The sequence below is a fragment of the Salmo salar genome, chromosome ssa04, assembly GCF_905237065.1.
Source record: "Salmo salar chromosome ssa04, Ssal_v3.1, whole genome shotgun sequence".
Classification (NCBI taxonomy): Eukaryota; Metazoa; Chordata; class Actinopteri; order Salmoniformes; family Salmonidae; genus Salmo; species Salmo salar.
In genome coordinates, this window is record NC_059445.1 from 36,796,261 (window position 1) to 36,808,376 (window position 12,116).

The 12,116-nt window shown below is 45.0% G+C and overlaps 1 long non-coding RNA gene across 1 annotated transcript in view; it reads left to right on the forward strand.

The window, feature by feature from the left end:
- Positions 1–11,673, forward strand: part of LOC123742448 (uncharacterized) — a 17,158-nt gene extending 5,485 nt beyond the window's left edge. Inside the window, exon 2 of the long non-coding RNA XR_006769609.1 lies at positions 11,256–11,673. This is a non-coding gene — a long non-coding RNA (uncharacterized lncRNA). The remainder of the gene's footprint in view (positions 1–11,255) is intronic.
- The last annotated feature ends 443 nt before the right edge of the window (positions 11,674–12,116 follow it).

Below are 12,116 nucleotides of genomic sequence, written 5' to 3' on the forward strand. Positions count from 1 at the left end.
CACAAACAAGTCTCCCCTATCCGACCTACCTGTCTTCTCACTACTCAACACTGCAGCCGAATCAGAACAGATCATCACTCTGAGTGGTTTCACCTCCTCTACCCATCTCAAACCTATAATCATGGCCATCAACTCGGCCGTATAAACTGACATATAATCAGTTAATTGCTTCCATACTCTAACATTGAAATCTGGGATATACACCCCTGCCCCGACCCTAACACTGATTGGATCCTTTGATCCATCTGTATACTGTATCTCCTTAAAAACAAAAATAACCAATTATCTATAGATCTCTCCACACACCGTCTCATGTCCTCACCTCACCTCATTCTCTTCTACCCTCAATCATATCCACATCTACACTTGGTTTCGGAAACAGCCATGGAGGAACCTTCCCCAATGCATTTGCCGGCCCTATCTCGTTCTCCCCCAGTCCATATTCTACCACTTTTTGCCCAATTGCCCTCTGCTTACCCACTCTTCGCTCCCAACATTCCCATTTGCCGTGACCGCAGGATATCCTTCTGAACTCCCTTTCAATGTCACCCAGTACGCTATTGCAAGTTTGTCCCACCTTATCCTCAGTGGCAGTTCCCCTCTATTCACCTGCAATGCCTCAACAGGTGTCATCCTGAAGGCACTCACACACAATCTCAGGGCCCTTGACCGTATCCTTTTCCAGACGCTGTAGTTCCGTTCTGGCTGCTGAACCATATACAAAGCACCCACAATCCAAAAATGACCTGATCAATGCCTGATAAATACACAACAGTGTTTGTCTATCCGACCCCCAGTCATATCCTGCCACTGCCCTCATGAGGTTCAGCACCTTCCTACACTTAATTTCAAAATACTCAACATGCCTCTTCCACGTAAGCCTCTCATCAAACCACATACCTAAATACTTAAACTCAGACTCCCTTCCTATATCCTGACTGTATATTTACATCCTAACATCTTTAACCTTCCTCCTAGAAAACACCATAAAGCAGGCCACAAACATCCTAAACCCCCATGTTAGAGACCAATTTTCCATAACTCCAACAGCTTCTTGCATCTTCCTCATCACATATTTCAAATTTGCACCTCTCTTCCATATAGCCCCATCATCAGCATACAAGGCCACACCTACTCCCAATCCCACCTTTTTAAATAAATATCATCTATCATCAGGGTGAACAACACCGGACTAACCACACTTCCCTGAGGAGTACCATTGCCCACTGCAGACCACATTGACAATTCTGACACCACCCTCACCCATATGACCCGATCGAACAGGAAGTCCACGATCCAGTTATACAGATGCCCAATGCACTCAACTTGATCAACAACCCTTCCCTCCACATGGTATCGTAAGCTTTCTCAATGTCAAAATACACAACACTCCTCAATTGTTTTTTGTCAGGGCCTTGGCTATCTCTGTACTAACTGTCACCAGGGCATCTATGGCAGAACTCCCTCTCCTGAACCCATTCTGTGATATGCTCAACAATCCCCTAACTTCCAAGAAATACATCATCCTACCCACTATTATCTTTTCCATCAACTTACACATATTGGATGTCAATGTGATAGGCCTATAACTGCCCGCCCTAGCGGGATCTTTTTCTGGTTTTACAAATGGCAACACCACCTCACGTTTCCACCCAGTAGGTATCACCCAAGTCCTCGACACCTTATTATACAACCCTAACATGTCACAACGTCGACTGAAGGTGGCGCCTCTCCCCGTTCGGGCGGCGCTCAGCGGTCGTCATTGCTGGCCTACTAGCTGCCACCGGTCCTCTGTTCATTTTCCTTTTGTTAGGTCTAGTTTAGGTTTGCACCTGTGTTGTGTTAGTTCATTAGTGGGGGGGGGGGTTATTTAGTCTTTCTGTTTAGGTTTGTTTTTTGTGCGTGATTGTTTTTGTCAGGTTGGTTAGGCTGGGGTTAGGTGTTTTTCCTCTGCCTGTGTATTTGTAAGGCTGATGAGTTTGGGCTGCGCCCCTACTTTGGTTTCGGGCTCATACTGTTGTTTTTGTATTGCTGCCCTGCCTTGCCTGTTTTTGGCTGTTTGAGGATTACGCCCATTAAACGTGTGTTCACGGACATTTGTCTCCTGCGCCTGACTTCACCCCTCCTGCTTCCTTGAGTACCCCCTTGACATAACATCACATAACACACCCTATCTTCTCCAGGACCAGTCCCCCGCATCCCTCCAACACTTTTGTCATCTCATACATAGAAACTCTGCATCCATAGCTTCTCCCGACTCCCCTTTATTATTGAAAACATCTCCATGCTGCTTTACTTTTTCCTAAATCTTTTCTTACTTTCATCACACAGGTACTCACATAAACCGCTGCAAATGCACCACCAAGGACATCTGCCTTTCTTTACTTAATACAGCTGTGACATTTGTTTCTACCAACACTGGAATTACAGCATTTTTACTAATGTCAAGTGTAAGCATGACTCTGTACCTCTCACCACATGAATTCTCGTCCCCCTCCCATCATTAACACATACTAATCCCCTGTTATCCATAAATTCTTCAACTATACTTCCATTGTTATCTTCATGCGTACTTCCCCAGATTTCTTTATGGGCATTAAAATCACCAAACCATATTACCTTCTGACCCCTACACGTTCTATCAATCCCTTCTAAATGTGCTAACATGAGAGGTTTGCAGGGGTTATAAAAAATGTACTATTACAATGTTACCTCTGTTCCTACATATTTTTTATCCCCACACATTCCAATTCCTGTATCTCCAATACTCTGTACGCCATACCCTCTTTAATGAATGTAGCACAACCCCCACCGACCCCTCCACTCTATCACACCGTACCGAACTGAATCCCGGTATCACAAACTCCAGTTGAGGTTTGTACACACTACATCTGGTACTACATCCATATCATATACAAACTTCTTAAACTCCTGCCATTAGCTATTAAGGTTCTAGCATTTCCATTGGAGCACCACAAAAAACATACTAAATAGGTTTTTCCAAACCATCACCTCTTGGCTGATTCAACATTTACATTTACATTTACATTTAAGTCATTTAGCAGACGCTCTTATCCAGAGCGACTTACAAATTGGTGCATTCACCTTATGATATCCAGTGGAACAACCACTTTACAATAGTGCATCTAAATCTTTTAAGGGGGGGGTTAGAAGGATTACTTTATCCGATCCTAGGTATTCCTTAAAGAGGTGGGGTTTCAGGTGTCTCCGGAAGGTGGTGATTGACTCCGCTGTCCTGGCGTCGTGAGGGAGCTTGTTCCACCATTGGGGTGCCAGAGCAGCGAACAGTTTTGACTGGGCTGAGCGGGAACTGTGCTTCCTCAGAGGTAGGGGGGCCAGCAGGCCAGAGGTGGATGAACGCAGTGCCCTTGTTTGGGTGTAGGGCCTGATCAGAGCCTGAAGGTATGGAGGTGCCGTTCCCTTCACAGCTCCGTAGGCAATCACCATGGTCTTGTAGCGGATGCGAGCATCAACTGGAAGCCAGTGGAGAGAGCGGAGGAGCGGGGTGACGTGAGAGAACTTGGGAAGGTTGAACACCAGACGGGCTGCGGCGTTCTGGATGAGTTGTAGGGGTTTAATGGCACTGGCAGGGAGCCCAGCCAACAGCGAGTTGCAGTAATCCAGACGGGAGATGACAAGTGCCTGGATTAGGACCTGCGCCGCTTCCTGTGTGAGGCAGGGTCGTACTCTGCGAATGTTGTAGAGCATGAACCTACAGGATCGGGTCACCGCCTTGATGTTAGTGGAGAACGACAGGGTGTTGTCCAGGATCACGCCAAGGTTCTTAGCACTCTGGGAGGAGGACACAAGGGAGTTGTCAACCGTGATGGCGAGATCATGGAACGGGCAGTCCTTCCCCGGGAGGAAGAGCAGCTCCGTCTTGCCGAGGTTCAGCTTGAGGTGGTGATCCGTCATCCACACTGATATGTCTGACAGACATGCAGAGATGCGATTCGCCGCCTGGTTATCAGAAGGGGGAAAGGAGAAGATTAATTGTGTGTCGTCTGCATAGCAATGATAGGAGAGACCATGTGAGGATATGACAGAGCCAAGTGACTTGGTGTATAGCGAGAATAGGAGAGGGCCTAGAACAGAGCCCTGGGGGACACCAGTGGTGAGAGCGCATGGTGCGGAGACAGATTCTCGCCACGCCACCTGGTAGGAGCGACCTGTCAGGTAGGGACGCAATCCAAGCGTGGGCCGCGCCGGAGATGCCCAACTCGGAGAGGGTGGAGAGGAGGATCTGATGGTTCACAGTATCAAAGGCAGCAGATAGGTCTAGAAGGATGAGAGCAGAGGAGAGAGAGTTAGCTTTAGCAGTGCGGAGAGCCTCCGTGACACAGAGAAGAGCAGTCTCAGTTGAATGCCCAGTCTTGAAACCTGACTGATTAGGATCAAGAAGGTCATTCTGAGAGAGATAGCAGGAGAGCTGGCCAAGGACGGCACGTTCAAGAGTTTTGGAGAGAAAAGAAAGAAGGGATACTGGTCTGTAGTTGTTGACATCGGAGGGATCGAGTGTAGGTTTTTTTCAGAAGGGGTGCAACTCTCGCTCTCTTGAAGACGGAAGGGACGTAGCCAGCGGTCAAGGATGAGTTGATGAGCGAGGTGAGGTAGGGGAGAAGGTCTCCGGAAATGGTCTGGAGAAGAGAGGAGGGGATAGGGTCAAGTGGGCAGGTTGTTGGGTGGCCGGCCGTCACAAGACGCGAGATTTCATCTGGAGAGAGAGGGGAGAAAGAGGTCAAAGCACAGGGTAGGGCAGTGTGAGCAGGACCAGCGGTGTCGTTTGACTTAGCAAACGAGGATCGGATATCGTCAACCTTCTTTTCAAAATGGTTGACGAAGTCATCCGCAGAGAGGGAGGAGGGGGGGGAGGGGGAGGAGGATTCAGGAGGGAGGAGAAGGTAGCAAAGAGCTTCCTAGGGTTAGAGGCAGATGCTTGCAATTTAGAGTGGTAGAAAGTGGCTTTAGCAGCAGAGACAGAATAGGAGAATGTAGAGAGGAGGGAGTGAAAGGATGCCAGGTCCGCAGGGAGGCGAGTTTTCCTCCATTTCCGCTCGGCTGCCCGGAGCCCTGTTCTGTGAGCTCGTAGTGAGTCGTCGAGCCACGGAGCAGGAGGGGAGGACCGAGCTGGCCTGGAGGATAGGGGACAGAGAAAATCAAAGGATGCAGAAAGGGAGGAGAGGAGGGTTGAGGAGGCAGAATCAGGAGATAGGTTGGAGAAGGTTTGAGCAGAGGGAAGAGATGATAGGATGGAAGAGGAGAGAGTAGCGGGAGAGAGAGAGCGAAGGTTGGGACGGCGCAATACCATCCGAGTAGGGGCAGAGTGAGAAGTGTTGGATGAGAGCAAGAGGGAAAAGGATACAAGGTAGTGGTCGGAGATTTGGAGGGGAGTTGCAATGAGATTAGTGGAAGAACAGCATCTAGTAAAGATGAGGTCAAGCGTATTGCCTGCCTTGTGAGTAGGGGGGGAAGGTGAGAGGGTGAGGTCAAAAGAGGAGAGGAGTGGAAAGAAGGAGGCAGAGAGGAATGAGTCAAAGGTAGACGTGGGGAGGTTAAAGTCACCCAGAACTGTGAGAGGTGAGCCATCTTCAGGAAAGGAACTTATCAAGGCGTCAAGCTCATTGATGAACTCTCCAAGGGAACCTGGAGGGCGATAAATGATAAGGATGTTAAGCTTGAAAGGGCTGGTAACTGTGACAGCATGGAATTCAAATGAGGAGATAGACAGATGGGTCAGGGGAGAAAGAGAGAATGTCCACTTGGGAGAGATGAGGATTCCAGTGCCACCACCCCGCTGGCTCGATGCTCTAGGGGTATGCGAGAACACGTGGGCAGACGAAGAGAGAGCAGTAGGAATAGCAGTGTTATCTGTGGTAATCCATGTTTCCGTCAGCGCCAGGAAGTCGAGGGACTGGAGGGTAGCATAGGCTGAGATGAACTCAGCCTTGTTGGCTGCAGACCGGCAGTTCCAGAGGCTGCCGGAGACCTGGAACTCCACGTGGGTCGTGCGCGCTGGGACCACCAGGTTAGAGTGGCAGCGGCCACGCGGTGTGAAGCGTTTGTATGGCCTGTGCAGAGGGGAGAGAACAGGGATAGACAGACACATAGTTGACAAGCTACAGAAGTGTTGTTTCTTGTATTATTGTCTCTTGTGTCTTTAGAGAACTGTTTCACTTTGATATCCTTTTTCTTCTGTCCTGATTTTCTCTTTCTTTTCTTCTGTTAACTAGATATTCTTTGTTGTTCTTCGTTAGCTAGCTAGCTTCTTCCAAAAGAGTCCCTAGCAACTGCTTAGCAACTGGTAAACAATTCAGCTAGCTAAGATAACTACAATTTTATGAAAAATAGTTATTTTTCAAAAGCCTATCTTCTTTGTTTGTTGCTTGTTTTTTCTCCTCTTCAGTCTTGCAGTTTTCTTTTGCTTTTTTCCGATGTACTTCACTCTAAAAACCATGTAAATTTCAATATTTGTAGGAGCTCATTTTTCAGCTGCTGCTGCTCAAATTGGAGTTCCGGAACCCAAACATCTCATGCATCATTACTCTAGTTGCTTCTGTAATTCCCAGGAAATCTTTGGCCGCACGTAAACACCACTTCTATGCGTGCAGACTTTTTCTTAACTTCTTTGGGAACGGGGGGCAGTATTGAGTATCTTGGATGAATAAGGTGCCCAGAGTAAACTGCCTGCTACTCAGACCCAGAAGCTAGAATATGCATATAATTATTGGATTTGGATAGAAACCACTCTAAAGTTTCCAAAACTGTCTGTGAGTATAACAGAACTCATATGGCAGGCAAAAACCTGAGGAAGATCCAACCAGGAAGTGGGAAATCTGAGGTTTGTAGTTTTTTTTAAGTGATTGCCTATCCAATATACTGTATCTATGGGGTCAGATTGCACTTCCTAAGGCTTCCACTAGATGTCAACAGTCTTTAGAACGTTGTTTCGGGCTTCTACTTTGAAAGGGGAGCGAATAAGAGCTGTTTGAACCAGTGGTCTGGCTGAAAGCCATGAGTTGTTTATCATGCTCGGCCGTGAGCACGAGCTCCGTTCCCTTTCCTTTCCTTTCTAAAGACAAAGGATTTGTCCGGTTGAAATATTATTGAAGATTTATGATAAAAACATCCTAAAGATTGATTATATACATCATTTGACATGTTTCTATGAACTATAATGGAACTTTTTTAACTTTTCGTCTGGACTTTATGAGCGCGCCTTATGCATTTGGATTACTGGACTAAACACGCAAACAAAAAGGAGGTATTTGGACATAAAGATGAACTTTATCGAACAAAACAAACATTTATTGTCTAACATGGAGACCTGGGAGTGCCATCAGATGAAGATCATTAAAGGTAAGTGATTAATTTTAATGCTATTTCTAACTTTTGTGACACCTCTCCTTGGTTGGAAAATGGCTGTATGGTTTTCTGTGGCTAGGCGCTGACCTAACATAATCGCATGGTGTGCTTTTTCCGTAAATTATTTTTGAAATCTGACACAGTGGTTGCATTAAGGAGAAATTTATCTTTAATCGTATGTTAAACACTTGTATCTTTCATGAATTTTTATGACGAGTATTTCTGTAGTTTGATGTGGCTCTCTGCACTTTCACCGGATGTTTGTTTGAGACAATGCATTTTTGAACATAACGCGCCAATTTCAAATGAGGTTTTTGGACATAAAGATGAACTTTATTGAACAAAACACACATTTATTGTCTAACATGGAGTCCTGGGAGTGCCATCCGGTGAAGATCATCAAAGGTTAGTGATTAATTTTAACGCTATTTCTGTCTTTTGTGACACCTCTCCTTCTTTGGAAAATGGCTGTATGGTTTTCTGTGGGTAGGCGCTGACCTAACATAATCGCATGGTGTGCTTTTGCTGTAAAGCCTTTTTGAAATCAGACACTGTGGCTGGATTAACAAGAAGTTTATCTTTAAAATGGTGTATAATACTTGTATGTTTGAGGAATTTTAATTATGAGATTTCTGTTGTTTGAATTTGGCGCCCTGCAATTTTACTGGCTGTTGGCGAGGGACGCTAGCGTCCCACATATCCCAGAGAGGTTAATTAACTTGCTCACTCATATTCATCCCACTACACATGAATGCCAAGAAATCAACCCTGTTCAACGCCAATGATTATTTTGTGACCACACACTGATAGCCACATTTCGTTGAGACCCCAGTTTGTGCTACTCCCTCACCTTCCCCTTCCATCGGAGGACGCTGCACCAATTTCCTCACAGGATTCTGTACTTTGAACTCTCCGTGCTGCTTCAGCATTCGTTATCTTGTTTGTAATGTTATATCTCTGTACGTCCGCTTCCTGCTTCTGTGCTATATATCCTCTGAATGCAGCACTATGTTCCCCGCCACAGTCACAGCACCTTGCCTTGACCTCCAATCCACACTTGCCATATTCATGTGGTCCCCCATACTTCGCACAATGTCTCTGGCCCTTACAGACGCTAGCTACATGTCCCTTGCACTGACACTTTAAACACCAAAGCAGCGGTGGCACAAACTCCCTAACATAAAAGCTGATGAATCCTCGGAAGATTCCCTTCAAACTCTAAGAACACCGTAGTGCTTTCTACTCCACCCTCCCTTTTCTTACTGCTCATTCGCCTCGCCTCCACCACTTTCCCCCTAGTCACCTCCCTCTTAAACTCCTCCATTGACACCTCCATTGGTACTCCCGCAATCACCCCTCTCACTTTTGCCTTACTGGCAGGGACATGGTATTTCACCCTACCTCCATTTAGTGCCTACATTTTCAATATCTTGTACCTCTGAGCTATATTAACCGCAAATATCAATACATTTCTTTTCCCTACACACCTTGCATCTTTTACATGTCCTATATCTAACTTGATGGCCTTTGACAATGTTATCTGATCTAACATTTTACTGGTTGGCTCAGAGAAAACCATCATTACTTTACTCTCCTGTACCTCATCTCCCTGCCTGTTTGCTCTTCTAGATTTCTCCTTCCATCTATGTCCCCATCTGTGGAAAATCCACCCTCATTCCCTTTTCTGAACCTTTTCCTATTATTTTTTAATTCAGTCATGTAGGTAGATTCATTACTGATCCTACTACCTTCATCCATCTCAGACTTACAGTGCCTTGAAAAAGTATTCATCCCCCTTGGCATTTTTCCTATTTTGTTGCATTACAACCTGTAATTTAAATTGATTTTATTTGGATTTCATTGTAATGGACATACACATAATAGTCCAAATTGTTGAAGTGAAATGAAAAAAATATATTGTTTCAAAAAATGTAAAAACAGAAAAGTGGTGTGTGCATATGTATTCACCCCCTTTGCTATGAAGCCACTAAATAAGATCTGGGGCAACCAATTACCTTCAGAAGTCACATAATTAGTTAAATAAAGTCCAACTGTGTGCAATCTAAGTGTCACATGATCTTTCACATGATCTCAATATATATTATATACACCTGTTCTGAAAGGCCCCATAGTCTGCAACACCACTAAGCAAGGGGCACCACCAAGCAAGTGGCACCATGAAGACCAAGGAGCTCTCCATACAGGTCAGCGACAAAGTTGTGGAGAAGTACAGATCAGTGTTGGGTTATAAAAAAATACCTGAAACTTTGAACATCCCACAGAGCACCATGAAATCCATTATTAAAAAATTGAAAGAATATGGCCCCACAAGAAACCTACCAAGAGAGGGCCTCCCACCAAAACTCACAGACCAGGCAAGGAGGGCATTAAACAGAGAGGCAACAAAGAGACCAAAGATAACACTGAAGGAGCTGCAAAGCTCCACAGTGGAGATTGGAGTATCTGTCCATAGGACCACTTTAAGCCATGCACTCCACAGAGCTGGGCTGGGCTTTACAGAAGAGTGACCAGAAAAAAGCAAACACGTTTGGTGTTTGCCAAAAGGCATGTGGGAGACTCCCCAAACATATAGAAGAAGGTACTCTGGTCAGATGAGACTAAAATTTAGCTTTTTGGCCATCAAGGAAAATGTCTGGCGCAAACCCAACACCTCTCATCACCCCGAGAACGCCATCCCCACAGTGAAGCATGATGGTGGCAGCATCATGCTGCGGGGATGTTTTTCATCAGCAGGGACTGGGAAACTGGTCAGAATTGCCGGAATGATGGATGGCACTAAATACAGGGGAATTCTTGAGGGAAACCTGTTTTAGTCTTCCAGAGATTTGAGACTGGGACGGAGGTTCACCTTCCAGCAGGACAATGACCCTAAGCATACTGCTAAAGCAACACTCGAGTGGTTTAAGGGGAAACATTTAAATGTATTGGAATGGCCTAGTCAAAGCCCAGACCTCAATCCAACTGAGAATCTGTGGTATGACTTAAAGATTGCTGTACACCAGCGGAACCCATCCAACTTGAAGGAGCTGGAGCAGTTTCGCCAAAACCGCATGTTATAATCAAACACAAAAAACAAACAATTTCAGTGTCCAAAGTCAAATTCCGCACCCGAAGGAGTCGTCAAACATTTTCTGCTCTCTGGCAAGCTACTGCCATCTTCTTCTTCTTCTATGATATAATGGCGGTCCGCAAACAAATGTTAAAGGTGCATGCCATACTTACAACAATACAACAACACATGCTTCACCGTTTCATCGACCATTTGAATCTTGGTCCACCAACCTTTCTTTGGAGGGCATATAAATGCCGGCCCTTGGGCTCAGAGTCCCATCTCTTCTGCCACACATCTATCAAAATGGCTCTGATATTACTCTTCCCAGCGGAACATTAATATAAATTATATCTTGTTTTAAAGCTATCTTGGCTATTTGGTCTACAATTTAATTCCCTTCAACACCCGAATGGGCTGGGACCCAGCAGAATCTCAGTACTACACCCAGTCTCTCAATTATCCATAATAACAATAATGCCTCCAATAGTAGGTCACTCCTATTAGATTCATGAGATGATAAACTAATCAATACAGACAGGGAATCTGAGCATACTATAATTCTGACAGGATGAACGTTTTCCACCCACTGGAGGGCAACTAGTATCGCCATCTGTTAGTCTTCTACATATCTACACATCAAATTCAGGGACAAAAAAGCCTGCTCCTGTGTGTCCACTATCTGGGTCCTTTGATCCATCTGCGAAAAGCAGAAAAAATGCATAAAACTGTTACCAACGTAATTGTCAACCAGTTTCCTATATCACTGACTTCTGACCATTCTTTTATTTTCTCTACCAAGGTTAGATCAACAACAGGATCTGGGAGTTACCATGGAGGAGAATCCCCTATCACCAGAGAAGGGCCAACCTCCAACTCCCTCACACCACTCTCATCAGCAAGCTTTCCAACTGTCCAACCAAAACCACTGCCTTGTCTACTAGTATATTCCCAACAGTCGTCTAGAACTGTAGGCCGTCATTGTAAATAAGAATTTGTTCTTAACTGACTTGCCTGGTTAAATAAAGGTTAAATAAAAAAAATATATATTTTTAAATGTGCAAAGGAGATGTCCAACGCTGATCCACGCACCTACCTTTTTTAAAAAGGTAACAGATGCATATCTGTATTCCCAGTCATGTGAAATCCATAGATGTTATTTCATTTGACTGATTTCCTTATATGAACTGTAACTCAGTAAAATCTTTGAAATTGTTGTATGTTGCGTTTATTTTTTGTTCAGAGTAGTTAATAAATCCAATGTGAAACGTGATACCTATAGTATCCTTACCCAGCATTGAAAAGTGTCATCCATTCTGCTCTAATTTCAAATCTCTCTCCCTAATTTCTGTATCACGCTTGTAATGTCAGTAGGCTACTAGACTATGCTTCGGAGGGGGAGGAGCAGGGGCAGATAGCCTACTGACACTTTTGCAAAGATTTTCTGCTGGCAGGCATGCAGAAACTGAAATACGTTTCTGAGTGACTGAGTGAGAGCTTTGCATACGTAGGTGCTTTGTATGTATTTCAGCTAACGGAAAAGCTTATCATTGTGAATAAAAGAGTGGAAGGGTACAAGTGAGGAGGGGTGATGCTTGACTAGTGCAAGTTTGATGTTTGACTAGGGGAGGGGTGAGGTCTGAGGAGGAATGACAAAGCTCCT